General features: G+C 50.2%; 2 protein-coding genes across 2 annotated transcripts in view; one reads left to right on the top strand and one right to left on the bottom strand.

The window, feature by feature from the left end:
- LOC138797150 (oocyte zinc finger protein XlCOF22-like) overlaps positions 1-13012 on the bottom strand; it is a 483239-nt gene that overhangs the window by 163109 nt on the left and 307118 nt on the right. The gene's annotated exons all lie outside the window — the stretch shown is intronic.
- Positions 1-13012, top strand: part of LOC138797182 (oocyte zinc finger protein XlCOF7.1-like) — a 179739-nt gene that overhangs the window by 120288 nt on the left and 46439 nt on the right. The gene's annotated exons all lie outside the window — the stretch shown is intronic.

Genomic DNA, 13012 nt, shown 5'->3' with positions numbered 1-13012 from the left:
CCCTCTTTTTTGAAGCACCAAACAAGCTGTATGATGCGCTGCTAAGCCCTTCAAGAGAGGACTAGCCAACAGATAACCTCAACCTACGCTGAGGACTAGTAGTAACTACAGTGCAGGACATTATCCGCAAAAGAGCCAAAGAGCTAGGAACTGATCCGGGTGGAGCAAAGTTACTAAAAGTCGATGAACTCGATGACATCTCACAGCGCGGGTGTACTTCGGAAATCCTGACCATTCTGCTCATCCCAGGTAACAAGGGCTCGGGCCTGTGCCACCCATCAGTACGGTTCAGCCAAAGCTAGTGGGCATAAGGTGGTGTGAAGACTATAGGAAAGGTCAAAACACAGCTATAGGTTGTTTCTTCTTCTCCAAGTATTCTTCTATGCACTCCGACCTCCTGGCAGAGCACATTACTACTTGGGATGAGACTCTCATGGCACCATCCTGTCTACTACTACCTCAGTACAACCTTATCAGCTCTACTACATCGTACTCAGCACTTATCCCACAGATCTGCTGGTTCTTTGGACCTGTATCAGTACACCCCAGTTACCTGACATCTGTAGTAGAGGCCGGGGACTACACCCCAGTTACCTGACACCTGTAGTAGAGGCCGGGGACTACACCCCAGTTACCTGACATCTGTAGTAGAGGCCGGGGACTACACCCCAGTTACCTGACATCTGTAGTAGAGGCCGGGGACTACACCCCAGTTACCTGACATCTGTAGTAGAGGCCGGGGACTACACCCCAGTTACCTGACATCTGTAGTAGAGGCCGGGGACTACACCCCAGTTACCTGACATCTGTAGTAGAGGCCGGGGACTTCACCCCAGTTACCTGACATCTGTAGTAGAGGCCGGGGTCTACACCCCAGTTACCTGACATCTGTAGTAGAGGCCGGGGACTACACCCCAGTTACCTGACATCTGTAGTAGAGGCCGGGGACTTCACCCCAGTTACCTGACATCTGTAGTAGAGGCCGGGGACTACACCCCAGTTACCTGACATCTGTAGTAGAGGCCGGGGACTACACCCCAGTTACCTGACATCTGTAGTAGAGGCCGGGGACTACACCCCAGTTACCTGACACCTGTAGTAGAGGCCGGGGACTACACCCCAGTTACCTGACATCTGTAGTAGAGGCCGGGGACTACACCCCAGTTACCTGACATCTGTAGTAGAGGCCGGGGACTACACCCCAGTTACCTGACATCTGTAGTAGAGGCCGGGGACTACACCCCAGTTACCTGACATCTGTAGTAGAGGCCGGGGACTACACCCCAGTTACCTGACATCTGTAGTAGAGGCCGGGGACTACACCCCAGTTACCTGACATCTGTAGTAGAGGCCGGGGACTACACCCCAGTTACCTGACATCTGTAGTAGAGGCCGGAGACTACACCCCAGTTACCTGACATCTGTAGCAGAGGCCGGGGACTACACCCCAGTTACCTGACATCTGTAGTAGAGGCCGGGGACTACACCCCAGTTACCTGACATCTGTAGTAGAGGCCGGGGACTTCACCCCAGTTACCTGACATCTGTAGTAGAGGCCGGGGACTACACCCCAGTTACCTGACATCTGTAGTAGAGGCTACACCCCAGTTACCTGACATCTGTAGTAGAGGCCGGGGACTACACCCCAGTTACCTGACACCTGTAGTAGAGGCCGGGGACTTCACCCCAGTTACCTGACATCTGTAGTAGAGGCCGGGGACTACACCCCAGTTACCTGACATCTGTAGTAGAGGCCGGGGACTACACCCCAGTTACCTGACATCTGTAGTAGAGGCTACACCCCAGTTACCTGACATCTGTAGTAGAGGCTACACCCCAGTTACCTGACATCTGTAGTAGAGGCTACACCCCAGTTACCTGACATCTGTAGTAGAGGCAGGGGACTACACCCCAGTTACCTGACATCTGTAGTAGAGGCCGGGGACTACACCCCAGTTACCTGACACCTGTAGTAGAGGCCGGGGACTTCACCCCAGTTACCTGACATCTGTAGTAGAGGCCGGAGACTACACCCCAGTTACCTGACATCTGTAGTAGAGGCCGGGGACTACACCCCAGTTTACCTGACATCTGTAGTAGAGGCCGGGGACTTCACACCCCAGTTACCTGACATCTGTAGTAGAGGCCGGGGACTACACCCCAGTTACCTGACATCTGTAGTAGAGGCCGGGACTACACCCCAGTTACCTGACATCTGTAGTAGAGGCTACACCCCAGTTACCTGACATCTGTAGTAGAGGCCGGGGACTACACCCCAGTTACCTGACATCTGTAGTAGAGGCCGGGGACTAAACCCAGTTACCTGACATCTGTAGTAGAGGCCGGGGACTACACCCAGTTACCTGACATCTGTAGTAGAGGCCGGGGGACTACACCCCAGTTACCTGACATCTGTAGTAGAGGCCGGGAGACTACACCCCAGTTACCTGACATCTGTAGTAGAGGCCGGGGACTACACCCCAGTTACCTGACATCTGTAGTAGAGGCCGGGGACTACACCCCAGTTACCTGACATCTGTAGTAGAGGCCGGGGACTACACCCCAGTTACCTGACATCTGTAGTAGAGGCCGGGGACTACAACCCAGTTACCTGACATCTGTAGTAGAGGCTACACCCCAGTTACCTGACATCTGTAGTAGAGGCCGGAGACTACACCCCAGTTACCTGACATCTGTAGTAGAGGCCGGAGACTACACCCCAGTTACCTGACATCTGTAGTAGAGGCCGGGGACTACACCCCAGTTACCTGACATCTGTAGTAGAGGCCGGGGACTACACCCCAGTTACCTGACATCTGTAGTAGAGGCCGGGGACTACACCCCAGTTACCTGACATCTGTAGTAGAGGCCGGGGACTACACCCCAGTTACCTGACATCTGTAATAGAGGCTACACCCCAGTTACCTGACACCTGTAGTAGAGGCCGGGGACTACACCCCAGTTACCTGACATCTGTAGTAGAGGCTACACCCCAGTTACCTGACATCTGTAGTAGAGGCCGGGGACTACACCCCAGTTACCTGACATCTGTAGTAGAGGCCGGGGACTACACCCCAGTTACCTGACATCTGTAGTAGAGGCCTGGGACTACACCCCAGTTACCTGACATCTGTAGTAGAGGCTACACCCCAGTAACCTGACATCTGTAGTAGAGGCCGGGGACTACACCCCAGTTACCTGACATCTGTAGTAGAGGCCGGGGACTACACCCCAGTTACCTGACATCTGTAGTAGAGGCCGGGGACTACACCCCAGCTACCTGACATCTGTAGTAGAGGCCGGGGACTACACCCCAGTTACCTGACATCTGTAGTAGAGGCTACACCCCAGTTACCTGACATCTGTAGTAGAGGCCGGGGACTACACCCCAGTTACCTGACATCTGTAGTAGAGGCCGGGGACTACACCCCAGTTACCTGACATCTGTAGTAGAGGCCGGGGACTACACCCCAGTTACCTGACACTTGTAGTAGAGGCCGGAGACTACACCCCAGTTACCTGACATCTGTAGTAGAGGCCGGGGACTACACCCCAGTTACCTGACATCTGTAGTAGAGGCCGGGGACTACACCCCAGTTACCTGACATCTGTAGTAGAAGCCGGGGACTACACCCCAGTTACCTGACACCTGTAGTAGAGGCCGGGGACTTCACCCCAGTTACCTGACATCTGTAGTAGAGGCCTGGGACTACACCCCAGTAACCTGACATCTGTAGTAGAGGCCGGGGACTACACCCCAGCTACCTGACATCTGTAGTAGAGGCCGGGGACTACACCCTAGTTACCTGACATCTGTAGTAGAGGCCGGAGACTACACCCCAGTTACCTGACATCTGTAGTAGAGGCTACACCCCAGTTACCTGACATCTGTAGTAGAGGCCGGGGACTACACCCCAGTTACCTGACATCTGTAGTAGAGGCTACACCCCAGCTACCTGACATCTGTAGTAGAGGCCGGGGACTACACCCCAGTTACCTGACATCTGTAGTAGAGGCTACACCCCAGTTACCTGACATCTGTAGTAGAGGCTACACCCCAGTTACCTGACATCTGTAGTAGAGGCTACACCCCAGTTACCTGACATCTGTAGTAGAGGCCGGAGACTACACCCCAGTTACCTGACATCTGTAGTAGAGGCTACACCCCAGTTACCTGACACCTGTAGTAGAGGCCGGGGACTACACCCCAGTTACCTGACATCTGTAGTAGAGGCCGGGGACTACACCCCAGTTACCTGACATCTGTAGTAGAGGCCGGGGACTACACCCCAGTTACCTGACATCTGTAGTAGAGGCCGGGGACTACACCCCAGTTACCTGACATCTGTAGTAGAGGCCGGGGACTACACCCCAGTTACCTGACATCTGTAGTAGAGGCCGGGGACTACACCCCAGTTACCTGACATCTGTAGTAGAGGCCGGGGACTACACCCCAGTTACCTGACATCTGTAGTAGAGGCCGGGGACTACACCCCAGTTACCTGACATCTGTAGTAGAGGCCGGGGACTACACCCCAGTTACCTGACATCTGTAGTAGAGGCCGGGGACTACACCCCAGTTACCTGACATCTGTAGTAGAGGCCGGGGACTACACCCCAGTTACCTGACATCTGTAGTAGAGGCCGGGGACTACACCCCAGTTACCTGACACCTGTAGTAGAGGCCGGGGACTACACCCCAGTTACCTGACATCTGTAGTAGAGGCCGGGGACTACACCCCAGTTACCTGACATCTGTAGTAGAGGCCGGGGACTACACCCCAGTTACCTGACACCTGTAGTAGAGGCCGGGGACTACACCCCAGTTACCTGACATCTGTAGTAGAGGCCGGGGACTACACCCCAGTTACCTGACACCTGTAGTAGAGGCCGGGGACTACACCCCAGTTACCTGACATCTGTAGTAGAGGCTACACCCCAGTTACCTGACATCTGTAGTAGAGGCCGGAGACTACACCCCAGTTACCTGACATCTGTAGTAGAGGCCGGGGACTACACCCCAGTTACCTGACATCTGTAGTAGAGGCCGGGGACTACACCCCAGTTACCTGACATCTGTAGTAGAGGCCGGGGACTACACCCCAGTTACCTGACATCTGTAGTAGAGGCCGGGGACTACACCCCAGTTACCTGACATCTGTAGTAGAGGCCGGGGACTACACCCCAGTTACCTGACATCTGTAGTAGAGGCCGGGGACTACACCCCAGTTACCTGACATCTGTAGTAGAGGCCGGGGACTACACCCCAGTTACCTGACATCTGTAGTAGAGGCCGGGGACTACACCCCAGTTACCTGACATCTGTAGTAGAGGCCGGGGACTACACCCCAGTTACCTGACATCTGTAGTAGAGGCCGGAGACTACACCCCAGTTACCTGACATCTGTAGTAGAGGCCGGGGGCTACACCCCAGTTACCTGACATCTGTAGTAGAGGCCGGGGACTACACCCCAGTTACCTGACATCTGTAGTAGAGGCCGGGGACTACACCCCAGTTACCTGACATCTGTAGTAGAGGCCGGGGACTACACCCCAGTTACCTGACATCTGTAGTAGAGGCCGGGGACTACACCCCAGTTACCTGACATCTGTAGTAGAGGCCGGAGACTACACCCCAGTTACCTGACATCTGTAGTAGAGGCCGGGGACTACACCCCAGTTACCTGACATCTGTAGTAGAGGCCGGGGACTACACCCCAGTTACCTGACATCTGTAGTAGAGGCCGGGGACTACACCCCAGTTACCTGACATCTGTAGTAGAGGCCGGGGACTACACCCCAGTTACCTGACATCTGTAGTAGAGGCTACACCCCAGTTACCTGACATCTGTAGTAGAGGCTACACCCCAGTTACCTGACATCTGTAGTAGAGGCTACACCCCAGTTACCTGACATCTGTAGTAGAGGCCGGAGACTACACCCCAGTTACCTGACATCTGTAGTAGAGGCCGGGGACTACATCCCAGTTACCTGACATCTGTAGTAGAGGCTACACCCCAGTTACCTGACATCTGTAGTAGAGGCCGGGGACTACACCCCAGTTACCTGACATCTGTAGTAGAGGCTACACCCCAGTTACCTGACATCTGTAGTAGAGGCCGGGGACTACACCCCAGTTACCTGACATCTGTAGTAGAGGCTACACCCCAGTAACCTGACATCTGTAGTAGAGGCTACACCCCAGTAACCTGACATCTGTAGTAGAGGCCGGGGACTACACCCCAGTTACCTGACATCTGTAGTAGAGGCTACACCCCAGTAACCTGACATCTGTAGTAGAGGCCGGGGACTTCACCCCAGTTACCTGACATCTGTAGTAGAGGCTACACCCCAGTTACCTGACATCTGTAGTAGAGGCCGGGGACTACACCCCAGTTACCTGACATCTGTAGTAGAGGCCGGGGACTACACCCCAGTTACCTGACATCTGTAGTAGAGGCTACACCCCAGTTACCTGACATCTGTAGTAGAGGCCGGGGACTACACCCCAGTTACCTGACATCTGTAGTAGAGGCCGGGGACTACACCCCAGTTACCTGACATCTGTAGTAGAGGCTACACCCCAGTTACCTGACATCTACGTGGAGTACTACACTGGGGGCTCTTGATAGACACCTTTATATATATTACAGGAGGAAGAAGGCAAAGGAGGACATGATGGAAACCTTTATATATGTTACAGGAGGAAGAAGGCAAAGGAGGACATGATGGAAACCTTTATATATGTTACAGGAGGAAGAAGGCAAAGGAGGACATGATGGAAACCTTTATATATGTTACAGGAGGAAGAAGGGAAAGGAGAGACATGATGGAAACCTTTATATGTTACAGGAGGAAGAAGGGAAAGGGAGGACATGATGGAAACCTTTATATATATATTACAGGAGGAAGAAGGGAAAGAAGGACATGATGGAAACCTTTATTTATGTTACAGGAGGAAGAAGGGAAAAGGAGGACATGATGGAAACCTTTATATATGTTACAGGAGGAAGAAGGGAAAGGAGGGACATGATGGAAACCTTTATATATGTTACAGGAGGAAGAAGGGAAAGGGGGGACATGATGGAAACCTTTATATATGTTACAGGAGGGAAGAAGGGAAAGGGAGGACATGATGGAAACCTTTATATATGTTACAGGAGGAAGAAGGGAAAGGGGGGACATGATGGAAACCTATATATGTTACAGGAGGAAGAAGGGAAAGGGAGGATGATAAGGCTAGGTGATGCGATTTTACCTACTTGCACCGTACCTATATGACTACACCTATATATACTGCCCTCTGAAGAGACTGGAGTTGATCAGAGCGTGATCAGAGGATGACAGAGATGGTTTGGAAGAAGGAAAGGAATGCTGGCAGCACATCAATGAGAAGAGCTCCTGGAAAGTTATCATTTGTAGTCACAATACACAAGGAGAAGAGAGCCAGTAATCTATAAACAATTTATGGAAAATAACACATTGTGCCAGCCTGACTGCGCAGTACAGGAAACTGTTACCATTTATGGACTGGCCTACCAGAGTGTTACATGTATGTGTCTTGTGACTTGGAACCCCGCCTGTATTGGATGTTACATATTTCTTATGAATACACTACGCATGAGTAGTACCACCCCATATTCTGTCTATAAAATGTGATTACCATAATAAAACTTAGGCCATTATCCAGGCTTATAATCCTGATACATTGTCTTATCTGTGTCTGTGATTTATAAGTGACAAGTTGGTAATACTGCAGGTTACAGCTCTAGCTAAACTTGAAACCATCCTATACCTGGGTATTTGACTTTTCTCCATAGAGACGGGTCAAAAATCTAAATTTACACTTATCATTTTGGCGCCCAAACGGGGACTCAGCCTCTTGCAAACCAGAACACAGATGTGACGGGATGTGGTGATTTATCCGTCATCGGACGCACAGATATATCTGGCCAGGTAAGAGAGACTCCCTTTCTTACGTACTATCTGTGCCTCCAAGGAGCGGATCGAATTAGATTCCTGTCACCTGCGTTCTCTATATGTCTGTAATGCTGAGTCTAATTGTTAGACAAAGAACTCTGTAACCCAGGATAGGACAAGGTTAAAGTGCTGCATTGCCGTCGCAAACTGTTGTGTGATTGAGATAAGCTGTTGCTGTATTTATGCTGAATTAAGGAAAGGGATTGCCGAACATGATGGTGAACAGATCCTCTCTGTGTTTTTAATCCACTCCTGGTTTTGGTTGCAATACTGACTGAAATATACTGACTGAAATATACGTAGTGTGAACGCAGCCTAAGGCTATGTTCACACTGCGTATATGTCCGGCCGCATATTTTCGCAGCCGGACATATACGCGGTAAACTCCGGCCGGAGATTTACGCTACTTGCAGCCGGCTACGTACAGACCGCGAACTTACGCCCGAAGTCTACTTATGCTTCCCGAGCGCCCTACGTAGCGATCCGACAGCGGTCTTTTACTTGGAAAGCTTCGGCTAGCCCCGGACACCCCACAGAACCTTTTGGATCGGCACAAAAAGCTGCAAAATTTAAGAAATCACCACTACGTACGGGACCGCATGTAACGCTACGGGCATTCCGGCATTTTCGTACGCAAACAATGGTCTGGTTCATTTTTTACGCCGGCGCATACGATCCGGGCGTAAGTTCGTACGTAGTGTGAACTGTGCGGCCGTACTTCGTATACTTTTCTATATATGCAAACTACGTAAGTCTCCGGCCGCTTATTCACGGAACGCGCTACGGCCGGAAACTTACGTAGTGTGAACATAGCCTTAAGGTGTGTTTGGATTTATAGAAAAAGAAGGTTATATAGGACTAGCTGAGTGTAACATGTTTTATTATTTTTTATTTTTAGGGTTAACAGTTTTGTGATGATTATAGCAAACTAGCTCATGACTTTATATGTTGTCTTATCCCTAGTAAAGCCAAACCCATATCCTCCACTCCTTGTGCCCCAATATATAGATATATTTTTGCTAGGTGCATTGAATCCAGCATCTCTGTTGCCTTTTGATGTAGATTCAAATGGGGGAGGGGATAAAGGTGAATGGAAATGGGAGTAGCCCGTTTTGATGTTTTTAAATTTTTTTAAACACCGTACAAACTTATTGTGAAAGATGAAAATGTAATTGAAAGCCCAAAAATTAATGAAAGTTTAAAAGTTTTCATTGTAGATTATCCCAGACTTTTCAAAGATGGATGACACAAGACGCAAGGATATATGGTGACCGCCATGCAGCGTGACGTTCCACTACAGAAACCGCTCCTGCCATAAGCTGGAGGTGAGGACAATCACTGAGACATGTAAGATGGTTGGAGGTGACTGTGCAGATGTCTATATGAAGCCCACCATTATGGGGTAATTGGCAAGTGAGAGATTTGTTTGGTCCCTGGGCTTACCAATAACGTTCAGGTTCACACAGTCAACTCCAGAGACGGATGATGGACGAAGCTGCCGATGCGGTGGTTTCTGTGCTCTTCCCAAGGTAACCATACATAGTATACAGGTGGATGGGGAGATGTTTACGGTCTCTTCCTGAGGTAACCGTACATAGTATACAGGTGGATGGGGAGATGTTTCCGGTCTCTTCCTGAGGTAACCGTACATAGTATACAGGTGGATGGGGAGATGTTTCCGGTCTCTTCCTGAGGTAACCGTACATAGTGTACAGGTGGATGGGGAGATGTTTCCGGTCTCTTCCTGCGGTAACCGTACATAGTGTACAGGGGAATGGGGAGATGTTTCCGGTCTCTTCCTGAGGTAACCGTACATAGTGTACAGGTGGAGGGGGAGATGTTTCCGGTCTCTTCCTGAGGTAACCGTACATAGTGTACAGGTGAAGGGGGAGATGTTTCCCGTCTCTTCCTGCGGTAACCGTACATAGTGTACAGGGGAATGGGGAGATGTTTCCGGTCTCTTCCTGAGGTAACCGTACATAGTGTACAGATGTATGGGGAGATGTTTCCGGTCTCTTCCTGAGGTAACCGTACATAGTATACAGGTGGATGGGGAGATGTTTCCGGTCTCTTCCTGAGGTAACCGTACATAGTATACAGGGGGATGGGGAGATGTTTCCGATCTCTTCCCAAGGTAACTGTACAAAGCGTACAAGGGAATGGGGAGATGTTTCCGGTCTCTCCCTGAGGTAACCGTACATAGTGTACAGGTGGATGGGGAGATGTTTCCGGTCTCTTCCTGAGGTAACCGTACATAGTATACAGGGGGATGGGGAGATGTTTCCGGTCTCTTCCTGAGGTAACCGTACATAGTGTACAGGTGGATGGGGAGATGTGTCCGGTCTCTTCCTGAGGTAACCGTACATAGTGTACAGGGGGATGGGGAGATGTTTCCGGTCTCTTCCTGAGGTAACCGTACATAGTGTACAGGTGGATGGGGAGATGTTTCCGGTCTCTTCCTGAGGTAACCGTACATAGAGTACAGGGGGATGGGGAGATGTTTCCGGTCTCTTCCTGAGGTAACCGTACATAGTATACAGGTGGATGGGGAGATGTTTCCGGCCTGCGGTAACTGTACATAGTATACAGGTGGATGGGGAGATGTTTCTGGTCTCTTCCTGAGGTAACCATACATAGTGTACAGGTGGATGAGGAGATGTTTCCGGTCTCTTCCTGAGGTAACCGTACATAGTATACAGGTGGATGGGGAGATGTTTCCGGTCTCTTCCTGAGGTAACCGTACATAGTATACAGGTGGATGGGGAGATGTTTCCGGTCTCTTCCTGAGGTAACCTTACATAGAGTACAGGTGGATAGGAGATGTTTCTGGTCTCTTCCTGAGGTAACCGTACATAATATATAGGTGGATGGGGAGATGTTTCCGGTCTCTTCCTGAGGTAACCGTACATAGTATACAGGTGGAGGGGGAGATGTTTCCGGTCTCTTCCTGAGGTAACCGTACATAATATACAGGTGGATGGGGAGATGTTTCCATGTTTCCAGTCTCTTCCTGAGGTAACCGTACATAGTATACAGGTGGATGGGGAGATGTTTCCGGTCTCTTCCTGAGGTAACCGTACATAGTGTACAGGTGGATGGGGAGATGTTTCCGGTCTCTTCCTGAGGTAACCGTACATAGTGTATAGGTGGAGGGGGAGATGTTTCCGGTCTCTTCCTGAGGTAACCGTACATAGTATACAGGTGGATGGGGAGATGTTTCCGGTCTCTTCCTGAGGTAACCGTACATAGTATACAGGTGGATGGGGAGATGTTTCCGGTCTCTTCCTGAGGTAACCGTACATAGTGTATAGGTGGAGGGGGAGATGTTTCCGGTCTCTTCCTGAGATAACCGTACATAATATACTGGTGGATGGGGAGATGTTTCCGGTCTCTTCCTGAGGTAACCGTACATAGTGTACAGGTGGATGGGGAGATGTTTCCGGTCTCTTCCTGAGGTAACCGTACATAGTATACAGGTGGAGGGGGAGATGTTTCCGGTCTCTTCCTGAGGCAACCGTACATAGTGTACAGGTGGATAGGAGATGTTTCCGGTCTCTTCCTGAGGTAACCGTACATAGTATATAGGTGGAGGGGGAGATGTTTCCGGTCTCTTCCTGAGGTAACCGTACATAGTGTACAGGTGGATAGGAGATGTTTCCGGTCTCTTCCTGAGGTAACCGTACATAGTGTACAGGTGGATGGGGAGATGTTTCCGGTCTGTTCCTGAGGTAACCGTACATAGTGTACAGGTGGATGGGGAGATGTGTCCGGTCTCTTCCTGAGGTAACCGTACATAGTATACAGGTGGATAGGAGATGTTTCCGGTCTCTTCCTGAGGTAACCGTACATAGTATACAGGTGGATGGGGAGATGTTTCCGGTCTCTTCCTGAGCTAACCTTACATAGTATACAGGTGGATGGGGAGATGTTTCCGGTCTCTTCCTGAGGTAACAGTACATAGTGTACAGGTGGATGGGGAGATGTTTACGGTCTCTTCCTGAGGTAACCGTACATAGTATACAGGTGGAGGGGGAGATGTTTCCGGTCTCTTCCTGAGGTAACCGTACACGGAAATGCAGCCCCCAATACCCCCCCTGAAATAAGACTAACAAGCATTTGGAATATAAAGGCCGTGGCACTTTAATAAGGGTAAGCAAATACACTGTTAAGCACCAATATCATAAATAATCAAATAATTTAATCAATAAATAAATCAATAAATAAATAACCGAGCCATAGCTTAACAGAAGGACATGCCCGCCCTGAGAGCAGGGCGACAATACCCCCTCTATCAAAGTGCCACGACAAAGTCCTTGAACATAAGGGAGGGCGGGTGGGAGCAGCTTCTTCTGTACAGCTACTCTGACTGACACAGCTGAGAGCCGGCTCCCCTATAAATACCATTCCAAATCTCCCGCTCTCAGCCAGCTGACCAATCCAAACAGAGGGCACCTTTCTATTTTTAGCTCACTGTATTCCCACACAGCTGTAATCACCAATCACAACGCTGGCTGTTGCTAAGCAGAATCTCCAAGGCTTGTGGTACCTGTAGGAATAGAAAGAAGGGGGGGGGGAGAGAACAACTACCACATACATGTAAAACCAAACTTGTACTAAAAAGGGGGGTGGGGGCGCAATCCCGTGTGTCCCCCTTTTATAAAGGGGGGCCCTTTACACGGAAATGCAGCCCCCAATACCCCCCCTGAAATAAGACTAACAAGCATTTGGAATATAAAGGCCGTGGCACTTTAATAAGGGTAAGCAAATACACTGTTAAGCACCAATATCATAAATAATCAAATAATTTAATCAATAAATAAATCAATAAATAAATAACCGAGCCATAGCTTAACAGAAGGACATGCCCGCCCTGAGAGCAGGGCGACAATACCCCACCTGCCTGGTCAGAGAAGCTGACCAGGCCCCACCTCCAACAGTGCCACGGCACCCAATTCTATAATTGACTGAAAATTGGCATTTAGAATGTCTGACCCAATGTCGGATAGGTGCACGAGGTCAGACCAATAAAGGC

This window comes from Dendropsophus ebraccatus, chromosome 7 (assembly GCF_027789765.1).
Source record: "Dendropsophus ebraccatus isolate aDenEbr1 chromosome 7, aDenEbr1.pat, whole genome shotgun sequence".
Classification (NCBI taxonomy): Eukaryota; Metazoa; Chordata; class Amphibia; order Anura; family Hylidae; genus Dendropsophus; species Dendropsophus ebraccatus.
This window is presented reverse-complemented; position numbering and strand designations above follow the sequence as displayed.